This window comes from Loxodonta africana, chromosome X (assembly GCF_030014295.1).
Source record: "Loxodonta africana isolate mLoxAfr1 chromosome X, mLoxAfr1.hap2, whole genome shotgun sequence".
NCBI lineage: Eukaryota > Metazoa > Chordata > Mammalia > Proboscidea > Elephantidae > Loxodonta > Loxodonta africana.
The window spans coordinates 28,589,944-28,617,483 of record NC_087369.1 but is presented as its reverse complement, the minus strand read 5'-3'; positions in this window follow the sequence as shown (position 1 = coordinate 28,617,483).

Below are 27,540 nucleotides of genomic sequence, written 5' to 3'. Positions count from 1 at the left end.
AACACCCTGCAGAAGCCCTGCTATTCATAAATGGGGAAAACAGAAAACCCACCTGGGATATGTATGGAGTTAGAAATTTTGTTTTATTGTTGTAAAAATATAGATAACACAACATTTGCCAATTCAATATTTTTCATGTGTATAATCCAGTGACTCCAGTTACATCAATCATGTCGTACATCATCACCCATAATCTTTGCCAAATTTCCTGTCACCATAAACAGAAACTCAATGCTTCCTAAACAATGATTCCAGTTTCCTCCTTCCCTCCTTCTGCTGGTTGGTGTTGTATACCAAACCAAACCCGCTGCCATAGAGTCGATTCCGACTCATAGCAACCCTACAGGACAGAGAAGAACTGCCCCTACAGTTTCCAAGGAGTGCCTGGCGGATTTGAACTGCTGACCTTTTGGTTAGCAGCCATAGCACTTAACTACTACGCCACCAGGGTTTCCTGTTGTTATATAACCACTATTAAATTCTGATCTTTATATATTTGCCTGTTTTTTTTATTTCATATTAGTGAAACAATACAATATTTATCTTTTGTGATTGACTTATTTCACTCAGCATAATGTATTCAGGCTCCATCTATGTTGTGGCATGTATCAAGACTTCATTTTTTATGGCAGAGTAATATTCCTTTGTATGTATAGATCACATTTTGTTTACCCATTTACCTGTCGATGGACATTTGGATTATTTCCACCTTTTGGCTATTGTGAACAGTGCTGTAATGCACATTAGTGTAATGTGTCTGTTTGTGACCTTTCTTTCAAGTCTCCTGGGTATATACCTAAGAGTGAAATATGGTGCCCCATGAATCAATAAACCATTTATTTTCTTCAACTTGTCGCACTTTTTGTTTTAAACTATCTACCATTTTTAACTTTCGCATTTATGCATTTACGCATTTCCATGGCTAATACTTTCACCCAGGGACGGATTACCCAATAAGCAAGTTGAGCATGTGCTTAGGGCATCAGCAAAACAGGGGCATCAGTTGTCCAAAGCAAAGATCCATAGATGCCAAGCAGACGGGACACAAGGAAAAGCAAGCACCAAAGCAGAAGGGAGCTGGCAGGGCACTAAATGAAATTGATACTAGCTCCAGTGCATGAAAAAGTGCCAGTCATAAGGTTCACACGGGGTCATGAGGGTGACCACACACAAGGCTGTTTAAGCTACGAAGCCCCTGCCACTTCAATACGTTCATTGACATCTGTCTCCTGTGGTCCCCTCCCATGTGATTGAAACTCCTTAACTTGGCTATCTCTTGGAAGCATACTATTTCTTTCTAATAAACAAGAGGTAGGGGTGGGTTGTCAAGTCTAACTCTTGCTACATTGCACACATATGCAGCTGGATCCAACATGAGCCGTTACTGGGCAAGGGCAGGTAATATTAATAGATCATAAGTCTCTGATCCATTTTGGTAGAACCGTCTAGTACATCCATGTCTGCTGATCCAGCAACTCCAACCAGGAGAGCCAGCAATGCTCTTCGCCATGATACAAACACAAGGGTATGCTCTTGTGCACATCCTGGTAAACAACCAATGGGAACTCCAGTCCCAGATGACTCACAAAAGGGAGGGAACTCAAATAAGATGACCATTGCCATGAATTCAATCAAGTTACTTTTTAACTGTATAGTATTTACGTACAGAGTTATGTCCTAAGTTTTATAAACAATAGTATTTATAGCTTTATATCCAGGTAAAATGAAATGGCAACAACAAAGTGGAGAGCAAAAACAAAAGCTAAGAAAAGATAAAAAGAAAATGATTTGTGAATCTCTAAAGATAATTCCAAAATTGACTTCCTTTTTAAAATGTAACAAATCAGGAGAGACTTCTTCCGTTGAATCCTCGAGTTTAATGGATGCAAATCACTCTACCAGTACTGTTAGTGCTGAAGTTACTAATAGCAATACGAATATAACAGAATTTGTTCCAATTTCTGCATCCATTCTTTGTTATAGTAAAAAAAAATTAACAATGCTGTAGAAAGTGAAACTATTTTAGAATCTGAAGTTGTCGCATCTGCAGACCCCATAAATAACAGGAATACAGCTCCTGCTCTGGGGAATAATTTTTCTTCTAATGATGTAAATTACTGGATCAAAAGAGGGCCAAGTGATTGTCAACATCACAGAGGACATTTGAGAATTTGTGTCAAAAGTTTCTGGATGGTAAACAAACAAGATTCTGTAGCCAGAATATATTTTAGAGTGCAAAGCTAATGGTGAAAATTATAAGAGAGAGTGGCTACTGTATTCTCCATCAGTCAGCTCTGTATATTGTTTTGTTTGCAAGCTATTCAGTGCTAAATCATTTCATTCTCGATTTGCTACAGACAGATTTAGTGATTGGTGCAACTCGCATATGATTGATAACCATGAAAATAGTTCAATTCACAGAGATTGTGTGTTGTCATATTTTAACTGAAGACATGGTTTTGGCTTAACTCATGAGCTGGAAACATAAATTAACGAAGAAAGTCAGTACCGGAAAGCCATTTTGCAAGGCGTTGTTGCTGTCATTATAACAATGGCTGAACATGGACTATCTTTTTGAGGAAGAAATGAAGTGTTTGGATGGCCCCAAAATGGAAATTTTGGGGATTCACTTGAACTTGTTGCTCAGTTTGATCTATTTTTAGCACGTCACATCTCAAAATATGGTAAAGCAGGAAAGGATAACACATCGTATATGTCTAAAATAGCATGTGAAGAAATAATAAACTTAATAAGTGATAAAGTGTGATCAACTATTTTCAGTGAAATAAGTACAGCTCGATATTTCAGTTTGTGTGTAGATTCCACTCCTGATCTTTCCAATACAGATCAGCTAAGTATTGTTTTAAGATACATATCTCCAACGGATGGAAAACCTGTCGAATGATTTATCACATCTACTAGCTTAAAAAAGTCATACCAGTGAAGAAATTGCAAATCAAGTACTTCACTCTTTATGTAAAGTTTGCAAAATTGATATTTGCTAAGTGTAGAGACCAGTCCTATGACAATGCTGCCAATATGCCAGGGCGTTATAAAGGCATGCAACAGAAAATTTTAAAATGTAATGAATATGCCACTTTCATACCATGTACTGTGCATTCACTTAATCTTGTAGGATGTAGATCATTGTCCCAAAGCAGTTGATTTTATTTTTTTTCTACTGTTCAGTTACTCAACACATTTTTTGCTGCCTCTACTCACCTACGGTCAGTTCTTAAAACATATTTAGGCAATGATCAAGTATTAAAATGTCTTTCTAATACACATTGGGAAGTGCATTCTGCAGCAATGAATATAATCCTAGGATTGTACACTCAGATTCTAGATGCCTTAGAAAAATATTGCTGAAGGCCAGACACAAAAAGGAGATACCAAAAGAGAAGCTGAAAACATCACCAACAGAATGCAAACACTAGAATATGTATTGATGTTGGTTATGTGGAATAATATATTGCAGCATTTTCATCAGATGAGTCGAACTCTCCAAGATTCAGAAATCAATTTAAAGACATGCATAGATCTCTAGCACTTACTAACAGGGTATTTGCATAATTTAAGAGAAGATTTTGAAAATTTTGAAAGCCTAACAAAATACTGCCAAATACTGATTATCAAGTGGTTCATCATCGCAGAAGCATTAGAAAGAAACAACTAAATGATGGAAGTGCTCCAGAAGTATTGCGTGCTAGAGATCAGTTTCACATAACCACATACTACACCATCATTGGCACACTTGAATCTTGCATGAAAAGAAGGGTGAAAGTGTATGAAGTTCTTTCAAATATATTCTTCTTCTTAAACAATGTGGATATACCTGGCGAGAATGCATGAAGACATCCGAGAAAAGAGTGCAGGCTTACCCAGATGACTTAAATAAAAACCTTGACAGAGAAGTGCAACAATTTCATTCCTACATGAGAACTAAGTTCACAGATTTAGCAAAGACAAATTTTACTCATGTAGGCACGTATGATTCCATAATAGAAGATAAGATACAATGCATATTTCCCAATGTTGAAATTGCTTTACACATATTCCTAACTTTAATGATGATAAACAACACAACAGAATGCTTATTTTCATCCCTAAAGACACTCAACAACCTTCAGCCTACAACAATGATCCAAGAAAGACTCGATTCATTATCCTTATTATGTATGGACATAGATATTGTACAGCATTGTAATCACTTAAAAATTTGTAAGAGTAAAGAATAGAAAGAAATGTTTTTCATTGTGATGTGTTAGAGATGAAAGATCTATCTAAAAATAAAATATAGTGATTCGTTATATTTGTTCCTGATCTTTAAATTTTCCTTTATGGCATTTTTTCCTTTGTTCATTTATAATTATAGCATTTATTATGAAACAAGAAGCAAAATTGAAGTATGAGCCAATTAAAGCAAAATTGGGGAAAGTCAATTTTTTGTTGTAAGAGATCAACAGAATTTTACACTGATTGTTGAAATCAGTAAGTTCATTGACTCTCTTTATTATAGAATATGTGGAATATTCTTTTTGTAGAAAATGTGGGATATATATTAAAAATCTTAGTACCCCCACATCCACTAAAAATTTTATAATCCAGTTCATCTCATTCTGCTAAAATGGCACACGCCATTTTGTGTTTGATGGCTAATATTATAAAAAATATTAGATTTTTTTTTTTTAATATTATAGTCGCATTTATAAAAAGGTTACATCATGGATAGCTAAGACACACACATATGCACACACACGGGAGTCCTGGTGGCATAGTGGCTTAAGAGCGCAACTGCTAAATCAAAAGGTCAGCAGTTCGAATTCACCAGTGGCTCCTTGGAAACCCTACTGATCAGTTCTATTCTGTCCTATAGGGTCGCTATGAATCGGAATGGACTGGAAGGCAATGCGTTTGGTTTTATATGTATACTCACATATCCCATTGGAATTCGTGACTAAGCAGAGGCAGAGACGCCAGATTATCAGTGTTTAGGGCCCTCACGGAGCTTAATCAGGCCCTGCTTTCACCTGTTGATATTCTTGTATCTGATAATTTTACTTGTCTATTTCCCACGTATCTAACACGCATTGGTCTTGTATCTGCCCTGCCTCTAATAGAGAACATTGCTCGTGTCACATCCAGGTCTCCTTGGATCAATTTAACCAGCTCTGTTATCCTCCTCTACTCTTGCTTTGCTGATAATCATTTACATTTGTGATCTTCAGACTTGCCCTTTGGCACTGCAGCTGCCTTGCCCCCTCTGAGAGCCAGGCGTGTCTGGAAGATTCCTCAGTCTTACCAAAGTCTTTATTCATTGACTGACTGCTATGGGAATATAAGAGCCCAGCTCTTCTGTGGTGGAACTTACACTTTAGAGTCTTTGAATCACAGGTCTTCTTGGGATGAGGTTTTGAGGTTGGCACTTCACCTGAAATCACACCTTTACTTGACTTCTTCCCCTTCTCTGTCCTGTGTCCTCCACTACAGCACTAGTTTCTCTTGGGAGAACTTTCTGAAAAAACCACTTGTACCTCAGCCCTTCCTTGGCTCAGTTTGTGCTTCTTGGAGAACTAAACACCTAGGTTTTCTTTTCTTTTTCTCTACTAGTCACTGTTGTACAGTTTCTCTCTGTCTTAATCTCATCCATATAGATATTTTATAGAACACATGATAAATTATAATTTGGGATAAATCATCTTCTTTTGGTTAATAAAGATATTTCAGGCAAGCTTTACGTTTGCTCACTATTAACTTCCATAAACATATATTTTCATTTCAATGCCAGATGTAAACTCAGTCCATCTTCATGAGAAGGTGAGAAATAGTTTAAACGTTAGCGATGCTTAGCCCCAGAAAGGCTGAATGGAGGGGAGGAGTGGATAATGGAGTTTCTATTTGCAATGCTGTCATGCAGGAGAGGGGATAGTCTTGTTTCTATGGTGCTAGAGGTAGAATCACATCAATCTTTGAAAAGTACAGGAAGTTGCATATCAACTCAGAAGTCCAGAGGGAGTTTCTGAAGATTAGAACCTTCTGAAAATTGAATGGATTTTCTCAGATATTTAAGAAGTTCATTTTAACTGAAAAAGGGATATCATAAGACAGATCAGGCGAAGGTGGTGCCATACCAGACGTATATGTGAGTTTTGTGAGGAAATTCCTAGCTTGTTCCAAGGGAGCCAAAACTCCGTAACAAAGTCAAATAAGATATTAAGAAGGTCAGAAAGTAAAATGGTTTCCTTGATTTAAATGAAAATCTTCCGTTACATTAAGTACCTATAATCAAGGAGACAGGATACTCTAAAAACTTTAGCTACATTTCAGTCCTTCTCTTTTCACTCCCTACAATCTTACAATGACGATAAACATTGTCTGACTATTTCCAAAGCTTGAACCTAGAGAATTAAATCACAGGACACACGCCTAGAGCAAAGACTTCCATTGTTTTTCCTCTTCACTCAAGGGAACCACAAATACGTATTTCACTTTTAAAGCTTATCAAAAGAAAACACTCTTTAGCTAAAATACAAGGTTATAATAAAGTAGGACAATAAAAGCACACATACTGAGAAAAATAAAATGGCTTCAAACACTTGTTTTTGCCCAAATTTTAAAGTTACTAAAATAATTATTTAAAAAGCTATGATTGGTACAAATTTAAAATCTCACCAGTATGTTTTGACTGTGTAGGTTACCCCACAACTTCTCCCAAGTTAGGCACTGGCATTAAAAAAAAAAAATTTTTTTTTTATTTTTTGCTATTTGATTGTATAAAACAATATTGAGCATTTTCTAGATGAAATGCATGAGGTTCACTTAAGAGTAAAGTTCCTTGAATCAGTTACGGAATCTTCGATCAGCTCATATGAAAATTCCTGAAGAAAGTATCTTAGATGGATGGTTTTCAAATATTTTTGCACTGGTATCCAGAAAAACGTTTTGTAAAATTATGTACTCCCACTCACATTTCTTTTTAAGTTAGCATGTACCAGTTGCAAAACTGAAGTAATTTCAAATGAAGCAATTTATAGTGTATTGTAAATAGTGACATTTTAAAATAAAATTGAGTATCAGTTTTTAGGTATTTCCAATGAAATATAAATAACAGATTGTCTTGATACCCATCATCGACTGCTAAAACATAAGCAAATAAGCTTTCTCACATTGACTAGTAAACCCTGGTGGCGTAGGGGTTAAGAGCTACAGCTGCTAACCAAAAGATTAGCAGTTCAAATCCACCAGAAGCTCCTTGGAAGCCCTATGGGGCAGTTCTACCCTGTCCTATAGGGTCGCTATGAGTTGGAACCAACTCGATGGCAATGGGTTTTTTTATTAAAGCTGGAAATTTAGCGTCATTCCTTTTTTCTGCAAATCAATACCTCCATTTCATTTCTCCCACAGAAATTTATCTTAGCAACCCATTGCCATAGAGTCGATTCCAACTCATATCCACTTATAAGACAGAGTAGAACTGCCCCATACGGTTTCCAAGGAGCTCCTGGTGGATTCGAACTGCTGACCTTTTGATTCGCAGCCGTAGCTCTTAACCACTATGCTACCAGGGTTTCCATTTATCTTAGTGTAATGCACTTTTTTGGCAATTTCTTTACTGATTACACTATCATATTCTATAACTAATATCTACTCTGTAACACATAGGGTCGCCTTGAGCCAGAATCAACTTGATGGCACAAAACAACATCACTATATGCATATTTTGGAGTATTGTATTTTTTATTTGCTACAATATAAGGTTCTAGATACTAAACAATTTCTTTTGGATGGAGTTGTTATCATGTTACTTATAAGCACACAATTGATCAAAAGAATGTAAACATGATGGAATTTTGAGAAATACTTATCAAACATGAAAAAAAGATTTATTGAAATTGTGTCTCTTATTTCCTTTTTCATAATTTACGTAATCTTGAATGGATATTATCTATTATTAGAATAGACCAGGTTTGAGCATCAATTGTATTCTCACTTTAAAATTTTGTAGTACAGAGTGCTGACAAATCTTTCTCATAAAAACAGGTAGAAAAATAGAAGTTCTGTTTTAGCAATGTCATTCAACGCTTTGAACTCTTTCTAAGTTATATGCAAAAATAACTTGTCACCTGCCATCAAATATTATTTTAATGACCTACTAGCAGACAACTTGATTAGATCCCTCTTCAATTCCTCGGGAAGCAAAAAAGCGGAAACCATTTGTTTCTCAAAACAGTTTGTTACCCAGTAGTTAGTCCTTCGCTTTTCAAAACCAATATGATTCTAGCGAATTGTCCCTTTGTCCAGTATCCTGGAGGTCTTTACCACCTGGGCAAAGTTTAGGAATAGAGTCAATGTTTTCCTTCTTTTCTAAAGGGGAGAAGGGGGTTGTGAAAGAGGAGGAGGGAAAGAAAGAAGAACCAGCGCCTCCATTGCATGGGTGCCCTTCTTACTAGATGCCCTAGAGTCTATTCCAATTCATCATGACCCTAAGTGTGTTAGAGTAGAACTGTGCTCCATAGAGTTTCCAGTGGCTGATTTTCCAAAAGCAGATTGCCAGGCCATTCTTCTGAAGTGCCTCTGGGTAGATTCAAACCTCCAACCTTTCGGTTATCAGCAACTATTTGCACCACCCAGGGACTCCATGCCCTTCTTGGATGGATCCATTTTAGAAAAGACTATGTAATTCAAAGACCTGGAAATGAAGATCTTTGTATAATCTGTGTTCTCTAGAAAAGTCTTTACCTGAGTAGGCGTACACATACGCTAGTGTGAAGACCTCTGGCTTAAGTCAAAAGGACACTTATTGTTTATTTAACCAAAAGTCTAGAGATTGGGGGTTGGCTCTGTGACTCCACAGTATCTTCAGGTGCCCACATTCCTTAAGCTCTCTCACTTGTCCTTCTTTAGTATGTTGTCAATGTCTTCAATGGTTGTCTTGTGTTGGCTACTGTAGCTCCAAGCATCATAATCTCAAGTGGAACCATCAAAAGCAAAAAACAAGGTAGAGGGGCTATGCTTTTTCAGGGAGAAATAATGTTATCAGAGACCTCAAATAGATTTTCCATTTACCAGATAAAGGTCACATGCCCACCATTAGATCAATCAAAAGAACAGGAAACAATATTACCATAAATCTAATAGACCAATTGTGACCCATCCCCTGATTTACTGGGGCTAGGCACATTGACCCCCCCCAAATCTGAATGTTTTAGCAAAGAATTGGGGTGTATTAACAGATGTTGTCAGTACTTTGCACATATTCCCTGGGATATCTTTTATCATTTTGGTGACCATTTTCATGCACACCAACTGATCGTGTGCTTTCACTCTCGACAGTCAGCATCTGTGTCTCTTTGTTTGCAGGGTATCCTCAAACTGCCAAAATCTGCTTTGCCTGTGTGTGTGTGTAGAGCCAGAAGTGCCTGGGAATTTACCATTCTGTTCCCCCTTCCATGCCGGGCAGAGTTTAAGCAATAAATAACTGATATGGGGGTAAAAATACTTCAGCTCCCTTGTGCCCTGATGGAGACAACTCTCAAGTATGATCAACATTGATCAATGTTGTCTCTAAAGCTTGTCAATGGGATTTAGCCAGAGTTATCCTCCATGGGGCTTTGCTTGATATTGTATCCTTGCTTACCCCATTTCTGCCCTGGCTCCTCTTTCCTACTTCCTTAATATTTTACCAGAAATACTTTCTAACAAATCACTTTCATGTGAGTCCTGGACTCAGGGTCCACTTCTGGAGTACTCAGAGGAATGCAAGGGGGCTGGCTATTGGGTAGCAACCAACCTTTTCTGGAAATCCCAAAACAAAAGCCCTCGGGATATATAGAGCTGGGGAGACAGCATAGTTTACTACCTGCAAAATAGATCCTATCATTGAGCCTTCAGGCAGCAAACAAATCTGCCAGTTTACTTCACCACATCTATAACTTTTAGACAGACTCACTCCCTAAAGATTTCTCAGTTTGGAATAAATAATTGTTCAAATAAATTCCAAACCTATAATGCTTTGGTCTATGAAATATAGACTGATATAATTGAATCACACAACTCCCTTGGTTAAAAGGGAGAATTCAAAATTGAGACATCTACGAAGGTAGAAATTAGACTGTAAAAAAAACCATCAGAATTACTATATAGTTCCCCAGCAGAACACGTAGTGGCAGAATCATCTCTTCATGTTATATGAAGCATATCTTTAAAATGATAGGATTCATTCCTCAAGTACATGTGCAAATCTGTTTTGTTATTTGAAATCTCTCTTACTAGATACTAACACTTCCTACATATAAGGAATCCCTACGTACAACGCAACATTCATTGGAAATATTCATCTTTGAAATATATTTAAAAACCACATTTTAAATTATTTTAGCTAGATGGATTCAATTAAAGGAAAGAGAGAGACAGAGAGAGAACGCTTCCAAATGGAAAGGAGTCTACTAACCAGAAAATCTCTAGGGACACGAGCTAAATTTTAAAGCACACATGTCGACTACTCCTAGGAAAATTAGTGAGTGGAATAACAGCAAATAGTTAAATTATGTCTATAAATTGATTTGTTTGCTATATGCAATGCACCCTGCTATTGATCTTAATCCTTTTTTAATTTACCCATCACGATACCTCCCTATCAATTGTTGTTGTGTGCCATTGAGTTGACCCTGACTCATAGCAATCCTATGTGTCAGAGAACTATCCCATATGGTTTCCTAGCCTGTACTCTTACATAGGGGGGCTATGAGTTGAAATCGACTTGACAGCAATCGGTTTGGTTTTTTGGTCTTTTCTCCTGCACAGTGGGTGGTGGATTTGAACCGCCTACGTTTCAGTTAGTAGCTCAGTGCTTAACCCTTGTGCCACCAGGGCTGCTTTCTACCAATTAAATGCAATTATTCCCATTTTTGCCTGTAGGTAAAATGAGGTTCAAACAGATTAAGGTACTTTTCCAGAGACATAGAGCAAATCAATAATGGAGCTGAGGTTTAAACACAGGACTGTCTGAAAATTTTTAAAATAATTTATTTCATTTTGTTGTTGTTGAGAGTAGACACAGCAAAAACATACACCAATTCAGGTTTCTACATGTACAATTCAGTGACATTGATCACATTCTTCAAGTTTTGCAACCATTCTCACTCTCCCTTCCGAGTTGTTCCTTCTTCATTAACATAAACTCACTGCCCGTAAATTTCCTATTTAATCTTTTGAGTTGCTGTTGTCATTTTGAGCCCCTGTAGATAGATCTTAAAAGAGCATAACGCTCAAGGCAAACATTCTTTACTACTACAGCTAAACTAATGTTTGGTTTTAAGAAGACTTCAGGGGATATTTTTGGTTTAAGGTTTAAGATTATTTTAGGACACTAGTTTCAGGGGTTCGTCCAGTTTCCACAAGTTCAGAAAGTCTGGATTCCGTGATAATTTGGAATTCTGTTCTACATTTTCCCCTTTCTGATCAAGATTATTCTATAGGATCTTTGGTCAAAATATTGAGTAATGGTAGCTGGGTACCATCTACCTGAATATTAAGTACGTGGTATGATACCATTGTGTCTATGCCATTTTATGAGACAAGAAATTCATTTCTCTTTGGGAAATAACCCTGTATTGTTCTACTAATGTTATATTAGGGGAAGCACAGTGCACTTCCAATCTGTGGGTATGCTTGTTAAGACAGGGAAAGAATGAAAGAAATTGAACTAGTAATGATGGAACCACGAGCAAATCCATGGGTATTTCTACCAAAGTATTCCATGACCCCTCTAGCCAAGGTGTTGGTCATATCTATAGTAGTTCTCATGTAGTCAGAAACTTGGCAGAAAAGTCAGAGACTAATTCCCCATAGAAAGTAGTAAGGTCCTTCCAAACTCCAATTGATAAATTGGAACCATAGCCTGAATTTGACAAAGCCAGAATACAAAATTCTTCTCTCTAAGAAGAAGAGATTTATTTAAAGGTGTGCATTATATTTTGGTCAAAGGAAGTCACGGTGGCATTACTTCCAGTGCTCAGTTGCAAATAGAATGAATGGGATATTCATTACCCATGAGGAAAGGGAAAGATGAGGGTAGTTATAGAAATAAAGGATGTATTGCTATAAGGAAGAAAACTGTTTATGCAAATTGAGCATCCTTTAAACATTCTTAAAATTTCTTGGCCATTTTTGCCACTGGGAATTTCGGACTGGCTATATTTTATCCTTTGGCTTCAGAATCCAGACATCAACTTTTAGGATCCCTTCCTTAAATTTTTTTCTCCCCCTTTCCTTCTCCTCCTCCTCCTTCTTTTTTTTTTTTGTTAACAGACTTATTGAGATATAATTTGCATACCATAAAATTCAGTGTAAGCATACAATTCAGTGAATTGTTTTGACCACTTTACATTTATTAACGTATTCTAGGGTGACCATAGAGCCCTGGTAGCACAGTGGTTAAGCGCTCAACTGCAAACCAAAAGTCTGTGGTTCAAACCCACCAGCTGCTCCTTGGAAGGATTTACAGCCTTGGAAACCGTATGGGGCAGTTCTACTCTGTCTTTTAGGGTCTCTACAATTTGGAATCACTCGACAGCAATGGATTTGGTTCAGGTTTTTGATTTAGGGTAACCAACTTGTTCCAGTTTTCCAGGAACCTCCTGGTTTTACTAATGAAAGTTGCCTGTCTCAGGAAACCCTCATTTCTAGGCAAACTGAGACAGTTTGGTCCCCCTATAGTTAGCTCTCTTATTTGTCTCCTTATTACTCTAATCCTGTGTATTACATATAAAATATGTAGAAGCTTGTATATAGGTGTTACATAGGTGGAAGTAATACATATACTCCGTCCATTACTACCTGGGTGATCCTGGGCAATTTAGTTAAACTTAGAGTCTCAGTTTCTTCTGCAACATGGAGATAACAATAGTACCTATTCACAGGGCTGTGGTGGGGGGCGGGGGGATGAAATAAGTTGAGGCATTCTCAGAAGAGTTCCTGGCTCGATGCTACTTAACTCTTAGCAAAATTGCTATTTTTTTTTTTTTTTTGGTGGTCAAACTCTCTGTATTGAGGAAAAAAAAAAAGAGGGGGCAAATTTGAAGATGGTGCTGCTTTCAACATTCTGGGTACTGCTTTCAATAAAATGGCATGCAAATGATGATTCACAGAGAAACTGTGGCATTTTTGCTTTAGTTGAAATTTAATGTTTGAAATCTCTGGTTGTGTTAAATTGAGTTAATTGAGGAGAAGGACAGAAGGCTTTGATTCAATGCTTGATAAGCCCATCTTGGAGGATGCATATGGCACGGCTTGTTCACTTGTGCCTGGTAAGCGGAAGTTATGGATTTTAAATAATGAGATTTAGTCATGACCATAGTAACTCATCTAAAACTACTGTGGATTAAATATTAACAGGAATTTTCAACACAGTAACACAATTATTTTTGATAGGGGTTATCAGTAACATTTGAATATTTTAAACACATTCTTCAAGGGAAATAATAAAACAGATTTAAACAAACAAATAAAGCCATGAAAGTCCCTATTATTTTAGAGAAGAATAGTGAGTGTAAATTTAACAACGTTACTGATATCCTTTAAATAGAATCATAATTAAAATTTGCCTTCTGGAAGAAATATTTTACTACATTCACGACGCTAGCCTAGTGATTATATGTTTGACTTACAGAATATCACCCGAAAGTCATAAAATAAAATAAAAGCAATTCTGCCAATTCCATGCTTCCCAAAGGAGAAAATAATAGGAAAACAAAAACAAAAACAGTATTAAAGAATAATAAAAGTGAACATAACATTAATCATAGGAAAGCAACTTCATGCTGGCTATTTTGAGAGGAACAAACAGGACAGGGTTACAAAAGAACCTACTTACATTTATGTCCCATTGCGCAGCTTCCCTAAAAGAAGAGGCTAACTATGCTGATCTTTACCCAGTTTTCCTGAAAACCAGAAGTTCCACAAAACAGCAGAAGCACTGTGGATGCGCTAATTGTCTTCCACATGGAGGGAAGAATTCACATTCCGCTTACCAAACAAAACCAAACCTGTTGCCTCGAGTCGATTCCAATTCATAGAGACCCTAGAGGACAGAGTAGAACTGGGTTTCCAAGGAGTACCTGGTGGATTTGAACTGCCAGCCTTTTCGTTAGCAGCCGTAGCTCTTAACCACTACGCTTTTTCCATTCCACTTATGAGGGGGATAAAAAGGAAAAGATGTAACATTTACATTTGATAAGTTTATAGAATCTTGGTTCAGAGCCATGAGTCAAAGAGAAAGACAATATGAACACGTGTGTGAATGTGTGTCTGCGTGAATGCATGTGGGGTTTTGCCGCCTACTTCGTGAGCTGGCAGGCTACTCCAGCTGATTTGTTTGCCACGATTACTGTGCAGGGTTTGCCTCACATCTCAGGACAGCCTCCACGTGATTGCAGCTTGTTTCACTTTGCTTCCCTCTAGTAGACTAACCACAATGATCAGCTAACTCTCTCCAAGTAAGGCTGGCATCATGGGGAGGCCAGGTACATTTTCCTCCAAGTATTTCTGATTACAATTTTCATATTGAAAATTTTGCCCTGTCTTTCTCAAGTCCCTACTGGAATATTAGTTTTTGTTTTATCCATTCTTTTTCTAATATATTAACAAGATATGTGGAGTTGTAAATGTAGAATCTGTGTAAACAGACATAAAAGTCCTTACTCCTCGAATCTCCTCTTGATAAGTAAGACGGTTGTTCTCTTGTGTCAAAGATTCTTGAGCATAGATTATTTTGATCCATTTGATGACAAAGTACATTTCTATTAATGAAATAGCAAATCAATTGCCTTGGTCGCTACCTTTATAACCTGCTTGCTGAGGCTAATATATTACATATATTTTTTTCCAACAAGGAAAGAAGCAAACAGTCATTTTAGAAAACTAACATAATCACACACACAGGCACACATGTTGTTGTTGTAAGCTGCTGTGGGATTGGCTGCTATCATGGCAACCCTGTGTACAACAGAACAAAACCTTGCCCTATCCTATGCCATCTTCACGATCATCGGAATGCTCAAGTCCGTTGTTGCGGACGCTGAGTGTTTTGAGTGCCTTCCAACCAAGGGAGTTTATCTTCCAGCACTGTATTGGATGGTGTTCTGCTGTGATCTATAAGGTTTTCACTGGCTAATTTTCAGAAGTAGATCATCTGGCCTTTTTTCTTAGCCTGTCTTAGTCTGGAAGCTCCAGTGAAACCTGTCTACTATGGGTGACCCTGCTGGTATTTGAAATATTGTTGACATGGCTTCTAGCATCCTAGCAACACTCAAGCCACCACAGTACAACAAACTGACAGGTGGTGGATACACACACACATACACACACACACACGTATACATACAATTTACATATATTCTATATATTTGTAAAAAGAAGGAAGTAGAACGGTAGAAATCAATTTAATTTTCATCTTGTTTCTTTCTTTCTATGCATTTTTTCTGTATATTTTTCCATAATGCTGAGATCGTTACTGCAGGTACTGATTTATTTCACAGGTTTTGCACACTTTAATGTCAAAAATATTCTCCTAATATTTTGATTTTAATAGTTTCATTGTGATGATAATAATAGCCACCATATACCAAGCTTCAGGCTCTAATCTAAGTAATAATTCACACAGTAACAATATGAGGCAGATGATATTATCTTTATTTTAGAGAATCTTTAAAACAATAAGTAACTTACCCAGGTCACGAGATAGTATGTGCTAGAGTAGTGATTCATTCAACTAATGGTCTTTTGGTTTACAAAACATGCATTTATTCATAACCTTATTTTACAGACTTCTGCTTATGTTCAATTGAAAGGTGAAGAAGAATTTATTGCACAAGTCTTCTCTTGTTGGATATTAGTGGTGTTTCAAAGTTTCCAGTGTCACAATTTGCCTTGTATTGAGCATTCTTGCACAAGAACCCATATTAACAATTTTGGTTATTCCTTTAAAACAAATTTCTAGAAATGTAACTACTAGGTTTAAGGCTCTGAATAGTTTTAAAGCTTGTCATATATATTTCCAAACTACACTAAAGAAAATTTTTGTGTGTCAATTAAATATCACTTCACTAGCAATATTTTGTTTTAAATGTTTCTTTGCAAATGTCATTTTAACCTTTATCAAGGTGATCTTAGTTTATACTGATGAACATTCATAATTTTATCATCACCAATATTAGTGACCTTTGTCAGTAAGTGCTTTAAATTCTCTTTAATTTCAGTGAGCAAGGTTGTGTCATCTGCATGCTGCAGGTTGTTTATTAGTCTTCCTCTAATCTTGATGGCTCGTTCTTCTTCACATAGTCCAGCTTCTTGGGTCATTTGCTCAGCATACAGATTGAATAAGTATGGTGAAAAGATAGGCCCTGACGCACACTTTTTCTGATTCTAAACTGTGCAGTATCCCCTTGTTCTGTTTAAACAACTGCCTCTTGGTCTATATACAGGTTCCGCATGAGCACAATTACAGGTGTTTTGGCATTCCCATTCTTTTCAATGTTATCCATAATTTGTTATGATCCACAAAGTCAAATGCCTTTGCATAATCAGTAAAACACAGATAGACTACTTTCTGGTATTCTCTGCTTTCAGCCAAGAGCCATCTGGCATCAGCAATGATATCTCTCATTCTACATCCTCTTCTGAATCCGGCTTGAATTTCTGGCAGTTCTCTGTCTATGTACTGCTGCAACCATTTTGTAATTATTTTCGGCAACATTTTACCTGTGTGTGATACTCATGATATTGTTTGATAATTTCTGCATTCTGTTGGATCACCTTTCTTTGGAATAGGCACAAATATGTATTTCCTCCAGTCAGTTGGCCCAGTAGCTGTCATCCAAATTTCTTGGCATAGATGAGTAAGCACTTCCAGCGCTGCATCCATTTGCTGAAGCATCTCAGTTGCTATTCCATCAATTCCTGGCTCCTTGTTTTTCACCAATGCCGTCAGTGTGTCTTGGACTTCTTCCTTCAGTATCATCAGTTCTTGATCATGTGCTGCCTCCTGAAATGGTTGAACGTCATCCTCACAACTGTACCAATAAGCAACATCATGATAAACAGAGAAAATATTGAAGTTGTCATGAATTTCATTTTACTTGGATCCACATTCAACAGCCAAGGAAGCAGGGGTCAAGAAATCAAATGACATATTGCATTGGGCCAATCTTGCAAAAGACCCCTGTAAAGTGTTAAAAAGCAAAGACGTCACTTTGAGAACTAAAGTGCACGTATCCAAGTCATGGTACTTTCAATCATGTCATATGCATGCAAGAGCTGGACAACGAATAAGGAAGACTGAAGAAGAATGATCCATAATTAATTAAGTTGGCAAAGAATATTGAATATACCATGGGCTTCCAGAAAAGCAAACACATCTGTCTTGGAACAAGTACAGCCAGAATGCTCCTTAGAAGTGAGGATGGTGAGACTTCACCTTAATTACTTTGGACACGTTATCAGGAGGGGCCGGTCCCTGGAGAAGGACATCATGCTTGGTAAGGTAGAGGGTCAGTGAAAAGGAGGATGACCCTTAACGAGAGGGACCAACACACTGGCTGCAACAATGGGCCCAAGCATAACAACGATTGTGAGGATGGCGCAGGACCAGGTAGTGTTTCATTCTATTGTACCTACGGTCATTATGAGTTGAAACCAACTCAAGGGCACCTAACAACAACAACCTAACAACAATATTAGTGATATATATTGGTATGCTCAAGTTCATTATTGTGGCCCTGTGTATTTTGAGTGCCTTCCAACTTACAAGGCTCATCTTCCATCACAGTATCAGACAATCTTCTGTTGTGATCCATAGGGTTTTCATTGGTTAATTTAAGAAGTAGATCACCTTTCTTCCTAATCTGTATACAGACACACTCACTAATGTATAGGCAAAAATGGTATCTTGTTATTTTACATTAATTTTCTTTCATCAGTATTAAAATTTGTTGAATATAGTTCTTCTTTTCAGTTTCCCATTCATATGTTTTACCTTTTAATTGATATGTTTATCTTAATTGATGTTTCAAATAAACTCTTATTGGATAATAATTAATTGAAGTTTAGTGTCATTCCATCCTTTCACAGTATTGTGAAATTAACTGTACACACACATTTCCAGAATAAAGGAAATATTTCTAGGCCTCTTTTGCAGCTGATTATGGACATGTAACTAAGCTCTGGCTAGTGAGGTATAAGTGAAAATGTTATATTTTCACAAGGGAAAATGGGATCTTCCCTTGGTGACCCAGTTCTATGATGTGACTTTCAGATTCATTCTAGAAAGTGCAATTAAAAAAAAAAAAACAACATTGCCATTGAGTCAATTCCGACTCATAGCGACCTTACAGGACAGAGTAGAACTGCCCCATAGGGCTTTCAAGGAATGCCTGGTGGATTCGAACTGCCGACCTTTTGGTTAGCTGCTGTAGCTCTGAACCACTGCACCACCAGGGCTTCAGAAAGTGCAATATGTAAGTAAATTTCTGTGCAAAATTTCAGTTGCCTGTAACATTTATTTCTCTCCCATGAGTTTGTGAGTTGGCTGTGGCATCCCTTTCAGGCTGCAGATCAGATTCAGTTTTACTTCATGGATCTCTCATTCCAAGATCCAGGTTGAAGGAGCAACAGCTCCCTGGTGCATGTTCTTCTCAGGATGAGCAGCAGGAGTGCAAAAGAGTGAGGGGAAACCAAGATTCTTCTAAATCATCTGCTCAAAATTGGCATAATTTCACATTAGATTGGACAAAGTGGATGGGGTGGGGACCTATTACTCTACCTGTTCTAGTGGGAGACACTTCAATGTCACATGACAAAGATCTTGCATGCACAATTCTATAATATGGAGGGAGCAGCGCTGGCAACAGTAATCCAATTTCCCACACCCAGAGTATATATTCTGTTTCTACCAACCTCCCAAGGATGCTGTGAGCCATTTAATTCTCTATTTTAAAAAGTCCTTACTTACTTTACTTAGCTTGAGTGGCTTCTGTTCCCTGAAGATGAACCCTGAGTGATTTCCAGAACATTTCAATTTAACTCATCTGGAATTTATCTGGTGAAAAAAGGACAGAAGGAAGATAGGGTGTTCGTTTGACATTTCTACCGCTGAGCATGTCTTTCACCTTTATCCTGTGAAGCAGCATGACCTCTCACTTTCTATCTAGGTACTTTGGGTAGGTTAGCCAATCATTATCGGAGTGGAGCATGTGACATCCCCTTAAAACAAACAGACCTCTCCCAAACATAGATAGTATTTCAGGAATGGATAGATATTGGCAAACACTAGAGTTTGGGGCAATCTTAAGGATCTCGCAATAACTAGAACCTATAAAAGGCCAGGGGAAAAAATGAAACCAATAGAGTGATACAGACTAAAAAATTCAGTGAGTTACTCTGAGTATGGGCAGGTATTCACGTGTAGTGAGCAAGGCAAGTGGGAATATCTTGAGGCTCAGCAGTAGATCTAGGCTAGTCAGTAATGATGGATATACTTGCTGATGAATGTTGGCCTTCTGAGAGTGAGCAGAAAGGCTGCAGAAGAAAATTTATAGGTATATACCGATGTGGGCAGTTGTATGTATACTTCTGTGTACAATGGATTTGAATTTGTTTTCCATAATGATTGTTTTTTACCAGTTCTGAAAAAAATTCTGTGATAGGAAGGAGTAGTTGGGAGAATTTTGAAAAGAGACAGAAAAAAGGTGAGTGAAGGGAGAATTAATCCAAGCCAGAGGATAGAAATAGATTCATTTAAGATTGTTATGTAGGGAGGAAACATAATTCGGGAGTTTTTTGTTTTGTTTTGTTTTTGTCTACATTTACTTTAGGGAGAGTGATTTTTCCTTCCAAAAGTTTTGATTTTTCTTGTATCGTTTTTATGTATTCTTTATTTCATTTTCCCCTTGTAGTCATTTTTTACCCACTTCAAGAGAACTCAATATAATTTCCAATCAGAGTTATATAGAACCCTACTCAGCATAACTTGAAACACAAGGAATACCTTTAGAAATGATCCTTGGGCTTGTACTTCTGCACTCAAACACATATATTCCGAGAACCATGTAAGGGAGGAGGCGATACGATTCTTATTTACACAAATAATCAGTGTCCTGATCAACTACATTGTTCTGTAGCTGATTCCGTTCCAGCAATTGCCCATAATGAATCTCTTCTTTGTTCTTTGTGCTGGTTGATATATTCACAAACAATTTAAACTTATTAGATTCAATAACCTCATTTCGGAAAACTAAATTCTGTATGCACCCAATTGAGAAACATCAATATATTTACTTTGTATGAACCTAGAGGCATTAAGCTAAGAGAGTAAGGCACCAATGAGCTGGAACTCAGGTACACTGTCTCAGAACAAAGGTAAAAATGGAAACTCTGGATAAAAAGAGAATAAAATCTTATCAGTCCCTTACCTTTCTTTCATCTGATGATTTTGTTTTTTCACCATACCTTCGTTACAAACTATTGGTCATAGAACTTGTTCCAAAAAACCAAACCTGTTGCCATCCAGTCAATTCCAACTCATAGAGACCCTATCGGACAGAGTAGAACTGCCCAATAGGGTTTCCAAGGCTGTAAATCTTTACAGAAGCAGACTGCCCAGATCTTTCTCCTGCAGAGCAGCTAGTGGGTTCAAACTGCCAACCTTTTGGTTAGCAGCCAAGTGTTTAACCACTGTACCACCAGGGCTCATTTTCTAAAGATAAAAACAACATTTAATCAATAATTCAATATATTTAATTTTCCAATTATATGCTATTACTGTTGTTATTTGCCTTTGAATTCATTTCAACTCATAGTGACCCCATTTGTTAAAGTAGAACTGCTCCACAAGGGTTTCAAGACTGTGACTTTTCAGAAGCAGATCTCCAGGCCTGTCTTCCAAAGCCCATCTGGGTGGGTTCGAACCATCAAGTTGAGAACTTAACCATTTGCACTACCCAGGGACTCCGTTGTTCTGAAAACTAAGGACTTATCCTGGAGCAGTTTGCTCAATTTCCTCAAAATTATGATAGCTTACATTTGTGTAACACTTAACAAAACTTTACATTTTCCTAATAATACCTTATATATAAAATAATATACTCTGAAGTATACTAAGAATATCTCATATTTGCAATAAACTTGAACAGTTACAATGTGCTTTAAAATACATCACCTTTCTTTTTTTTTAATTAACTTTTATTAAGCTTCAAGTGAACATTTACAAATCCAATCAGTCTGTCACATGTAAGTTTACACACATCTTACTCCCTTCTCCCACTTGCTCTCCCCCTATTGAGTCAGCCCTTTCAGTCTCTCGTTTCGTGACAATTTTGCCAGCTTCCCTCTCTCTCTATCTTCCCGTCCCCCCTCCAGACAAGAGTTGCCAACACACTCTCAAGTGTCCACCTGATTTAATTAGCTCACTCTTCATCAGCATCTCTCTCCCCCCCCGCTGACCAGTCCCTTTCATGTCTGATGAGTTGTCTTTGGGGATGGTTCCTGTCCTGTGCCAACAGAAGGTCTGGGGAGCACTGCCGCCGGGATTCCTCCAGTAGCACTCAGACCATTAAGTTTGGTCTTTTTATGAGAATTTGGGGTCTGCATCCCACTGATCTCCTGTTCCCTCAGGAGTTCTCTGTTGTGCTCCCTGACAGGGCAGTCTATCGATTGTGGCCGGGCACCAACTAGTTCTTCTGGTCTCAGGATGATGTAGCTCTCTGGTTCATGTGGCCCTTTCTGTCTCTTGGGATCTTAGTTGTCGCGTGGCCTTGGTGTTCTTCATTTTCCTTTGCTCCAGGTGGGTTGAGACCAATTGTTGCATCTTAGATGGCCGCTTGTTAGCATTTAAGACCCCAGACGCCACATTTCAAAGTGGGATGCAGAATGTTTTCATAATAGAATTATTTTGCCAATTGACTTAGAAGTCCCCTCAAACCATTTTCCCCAGACCCCCGCCCCTGCTCCGCCGACCTTTGAAGCATTCATTTTATCCCGGAAACTTCTTTGCTTTTGGTCCAGTCCAATTGAGCTGACCTTCCATGTATTGAGTGTTGTCTTTCCCTTCACCCAAAGAAGTTCTTATCTACTGATTAATCAATAAAAAACCCTCTCCCTCCCTCCCTCCCTCCCCCCTTCGTAACCACAAAAGTATGTGTTCTTCTCAGTTTTTACTATTTCTCAAGATCTTATAATAGTGGTCTTATACAATATTTGTCCTTTTGCCTCTGACTCATTTCGCTCAGCATAATGCCTTCCAGGTTCCTCCATGTTATGAAATGTTTCACAGATTCATCACTGTTCTTTATCGATGCGTAGTATTCCATTGTGTGAATATACCACAATTTATTTACCCATTCATCCATTGACAGACACCTTGGTTGCTTCCAGCTTTTTGCTATTGTAAACAGAGCTGCAATAAACATGGGTGTGATCACCTTTCTTTTTACACGTGAGAAGAAAGCTTTTAATCACAGTTGCTAATCTTCTGGCTTTTAGAAAGAATCCAAGTTTGAGAGAGAGTAAGGGAGAATATGCTCTAGTAATTCCATTCCATGATTGTACTCTATTATCTGATTTCTATATGCTAATATTTGCCTCACTTCCTGTCTGGTATACTCTTCTTCTTCGTTGTCTTCTCCCCCTCCCCCTCCCCCTCCCCCTCCCCCTCCCCTCCCCCTCCCCCTCCCCTCCCCCTCCCCTCCCCTCCCCCCCCTCCCCTCCCCCTCCCCTCCCCCTCCCCCTCCCCCTCCCCCTCCCCCTCCCCTCCCCTCCCCCTCCCCCTCCCCCTCCCCCTCCCCTCCCCCTCCCCTCCCCCTCCCCTCCCCCTCCCCTCCCCCTCCCCTCCCCCTCCCCTCCCCCTCCCCTCCCCCTCCCCCTTCCCCTATCTTCTTCTTCTTTCACCTTAGTGAGAAGCACTGGGATGCAAAAAGTAGAAATAACTGCCACTTAGATAATCTATTTAGAAATAGAGAGCTGCTAGATCTGCCATCTTCCATTGACTCTGCTCCCTGCAATTCTTGCTACCATTGGGCTATGTGAACTGGATTCTCCTAGTCCTTTTTAACCTGGCTCTAAACAGGTTTTTTGGCCTCAGTAGAGTCCTCAACACAATGACTAGGGAACCAAAGATTGGTGTGTCAACCTACGGAAGAAAAAACCTTAAACAATTTGTATTATTATAACACCAAGGTCCCTGGGTGGCACAAGTCGTTTGCCATTGACTCCCAACCTAAAGGTTGGTGGTTTGAACCCACTCAGCAACACTGCAGAAGAAAGGCCTGGTGATCACTCTCATAAAAATTCAGCCAAGACAATCCTAAGGAGCTCAGTTCTACCCTGTAATAAATGGGGTCACCATGAGTTGGAATAGACTCAACGGCAATGGCTTGGTTTGCTTTTTCACCAAGCATAAAGTTAATATTGTGTTCACTTGTGTAGTAGTTATTAAAATATTAGGTATAAAGGCATAATCTTAGTTGGATACTTTTCCTAGGCTTCTTATTTAGCTGTCTTCCCATGATTTTCCTCATAGTTCTTAAACTCTCTCTTACGTGGCTATAAGAATAGAACATATTTTCCTATTAGAATAATATATTCTATGATTATGTTAAGTAATAACATGGCATCATCCCTATCCTCAATCTCTATAATCAGAAGGGAATGTGGCCCCAAATTAACATTCAGTTACCAAATATTAGTAAAGTGGGTATTTAAGAAATAGTAGATGGTTCACAAAGGCAAGCTGCAGGAAGAAATTGTAAGAAAGTAATTCACATCTAAGCATTAGAACTGTACTTCAACTCTACAACTGAAAGAAAGATCAAACACTGCACACAACTTGACCAAGGTAAGGCCATGGAAACTTCATAGACACATCCAAATTCCCTGAGGGACCAAATTACTATGCTGAAGGCTAGGGACTCTGGTCTCGGGGGACACCTAGCTCATTGGCATAACATAGTTTATAAAGAAAATGTTCTACATCCTACTTTGGTGAGTAGTGTCTGGGATCTTAAAAGCTTGCAAGTGGCCATCTAAGATATTCCACCGGTCCCGCCCCATCTGGAGCAAGGGAGAATGAAGAAAGCCAAAGACACGAGGGAAAAAATAGTAGACTAATAGACCACGACTACCACAACCTCCACCAGACTGAGTTCAGCACAACTAGACAGTGTCCAGCTACCGCTACTGACTGCTCTGACAGAGATCACAATAGAGGGTCCTGGACAGAGCTGGAGAAAAATGTAGAATAAAATTCTAACCCAAATAGAAAGACCAGACTTGCTGGCCTGACAGAGACTGGAGAAATCCCAAGAGTATGGCCCCCAGACACCCTTTTAACTGAGTACTGAAGTCACTCCTGAGGTTCACCCTTCAGCCAAAGATTAGACAGGCCCATAAAACAAAACGAGACTAAATGGGCACGAGAAGGCAGGAGGAGATAGGAAAGCTGGTAATGGGGAACCCAAGGTCAAGAAGGGGAGAGTGTTGACATGTTGTGGAGTTGGCAACCAATGTCAGAAAACAATATGTGTATTAATTGTTTAATGAGAAATTAATTTGCTCTGTAAACCTTCATCTAAAGCATTAAAAAAAGGCCAATCTCAAAAAAAAAAAAAAAACTGTACACAGTAACCAATTATATCCTCATGTGACACTTGAATAAAGATAGAGGACCATTCTAGGGAATATTTTGTAGATTGGCATATTCTCCCATTCCCAACACACCTTGGAATAATTCTTAAGTGTGGAGAACAAGTTCTCTCACCACAGAGCTGTAATAATGATAAATCAAAAACCAACAAACTAACAGACTGCAGTCAGGTTGATTTTGACTCATTCAATCTGTATGCTGAGCAACTAATCCTAGAAGCTGGATCAAATGAAGAAGAACACGGCATCAGGATTGGAGGAAGACTCATTAACAACCTGCAATATGCAGATGACACAACCTTGCTTGCTAAAAATGAAGAGGACCTGAAGCACTTACTGATGAAGATTAAAGGTAGCCTTCAGTGTGGATTACACCTCAACAGAAAGAAAACAAAAATCCTCACAACTGGAACAATGAGCAACATCATAATAAATGGAGAAAGGACTGAAGCTATCACCCCTCCTGCTGCCTCCCCCATTATGCTTCCACTCCCAGCCCTAGAACCTAGAGTCCTGGGAGCAGGTGTACTAAAATGGAGAGCATTTTGTAAAGAGAATATTAGTACACCCACTCCTCACTTATCAACATGATTAGGTTCCAAAGACCAGGTTGTTATGCAAAAATAAGCATTAAGTATAAATGGAGGATGTCCATATCAGATCACAAAATGGAGGATGAGTACATCATTGCATAGCTGCCAAATTACATCATCATGTAATTGCTAAATTACATCATTGTGTAACTGCCAAATTACATCACTACATAACTGCCAAACCACTGAGAATCATGGCTCAGCCAAATTGACACATAACCTTAACTATTGCAGCCACTGTGAGTAGCGGGCATATACCTTATCGGCATGAAGCCTCATTGTACATAGAGAAATCTAGTGTCTCAGATCAATAAAATTGCAGAGAAAAAGGCATTCAAAATGATTTCACAAGTTGGACTAACCTGTTTTCTCTCACCGATTTATTTTCCCTTCCAATACAACGTGCCCAGACACAGGAGATGTGGTTGGATTTATAAAGCACTTTGTCCAAAAAGACAGGTAAGACTATCTCATTATTGCAACCAGTTAGCTTTTGTCCTGAGAAGTTTCCAATGTTAACTAAAACCCAATGCCCTGGAGTCGATTCCAACTAAATAGTTCAATGTATTTGAAATTCCTTATAAGCTGTAATCAGACTACTTGGTGTTACAGGCAGAGTCTTAACAATCAAAAAATACATCCCACAGACCTTCCAAGTAAGGGTGTGGAGAGCTCTTAAAAAACCTCCTCAGATCTTAGTATAAGGATACTAACTCAATTAGCTGGGAATGAGAGGAACAAAGAGCAACTCTTATACTGACGCCTGAATATTCAAAACCTTCTTGACGCAAACACTGGCCTCTAAAGAGGGAGAGAAAAATACTACACTCTGAGAAGTTCCTATATGCATGATTATTAATATATAATTCAATGGAGCATAAAACCAATTTGTGAAAGATATGGGTGAGGGCATAAATGCCTTAATGGGCAAAGTGGAAATGGCTAAGAAATAGATAAGAGCTTACTGGAGGCTCGTATCTCTTCTATCCCAAGAGCAGCCCACGGTCTGGTGTCATATAATCCAGAAGAAAATAAAAAATAAGCTTATTTTTTTAAAACTGTCTTAATTCTCCTGATTTTAATATTTTTTATTATCTTTGGGTTTTTCCCAGTAAATTAACATTATTAAATTTTTAAGGTAACATAGGTATGCACACAATTATTTATAACCCATCTACTATACTAAGATTGAAGAAAAAAGAATCTAAAAAGAATATAAAACAAAGGGGAAAAGGACGTTAAAACAAATTGCAGCGTTCACTAAAATTTTGAAAAAATGAAATTTTCTCTTTAAAAAAGATGATGTCACAGAAATAATTACTGTTGTAATGCCCTTGCCATGTCCTTGAGTAGCTACGATTGTATAATCCCTATTGGAAACCTTGAAATTATCCTTTGTCTTTTCCCATATTTAATGTTAAGCTTTGGCTTTGAAATGGTTTTCCTTCCTAAAGCTGTATGAGTTTAGCTTTTTATTTTAGGATGTGAATGTACATGTGTGTGCTATTTATCCTGCCTTATTTGAAAATCCCGAAGGAATTTAAATTATACATTAGCATCTAAGCGAGTGTTACAAATGAACATCCTCTCTTAAAAGGAACTGTATTGTTCATCTAACGTACATTTTTAATTACTACTAACTTGCTTCCTTAAAAGACATAACTTCTTCCATGATCATGCTGTTTACTGAAGCAGTAAAAGCCACTCTTTATTTGTCAAATCTGCACTTGCTCAGTATGTCAAAGGATATTAAAGTGCGTGCATTTTTAAATCTTGATTTAAATTTTTTTATAATCCCTTTGGTGCTTAGTTTCACTAGAACAGAGGGGATAAATTTACTTTTCTCAACAAAGAATAATTTTAAGGAGTAATTAATTGCTTTAGTTAGAAGAGATTTAAAATTCTCAGCTGTCCATAATTTCAATACACTGTATTTTTACATAAATAACGCGCGTCTTCTATGTTTGTTTGCCAACCACACCCTCTCAGCAAGGTATTTTTATAAGCGCTACTAGGCCAATTTTTTTCTCATGTTGCTGTAAAAAGAAATTAGCACGCTTACAAAAATACCTCGTGGGAGGAGGGCTAGGTTGGCAAACAAACATAAAAGGTGCACATTATTTGCATAGAAATATGGTAGGTAATTCATTTTTATGACACTTTTATAGACTGTGTGTGTACACGTACACATCATTATTACATGATACAATGTCACATGGTATGATCCTTTCTGTATCTATGTTCTTGACAATTTTAA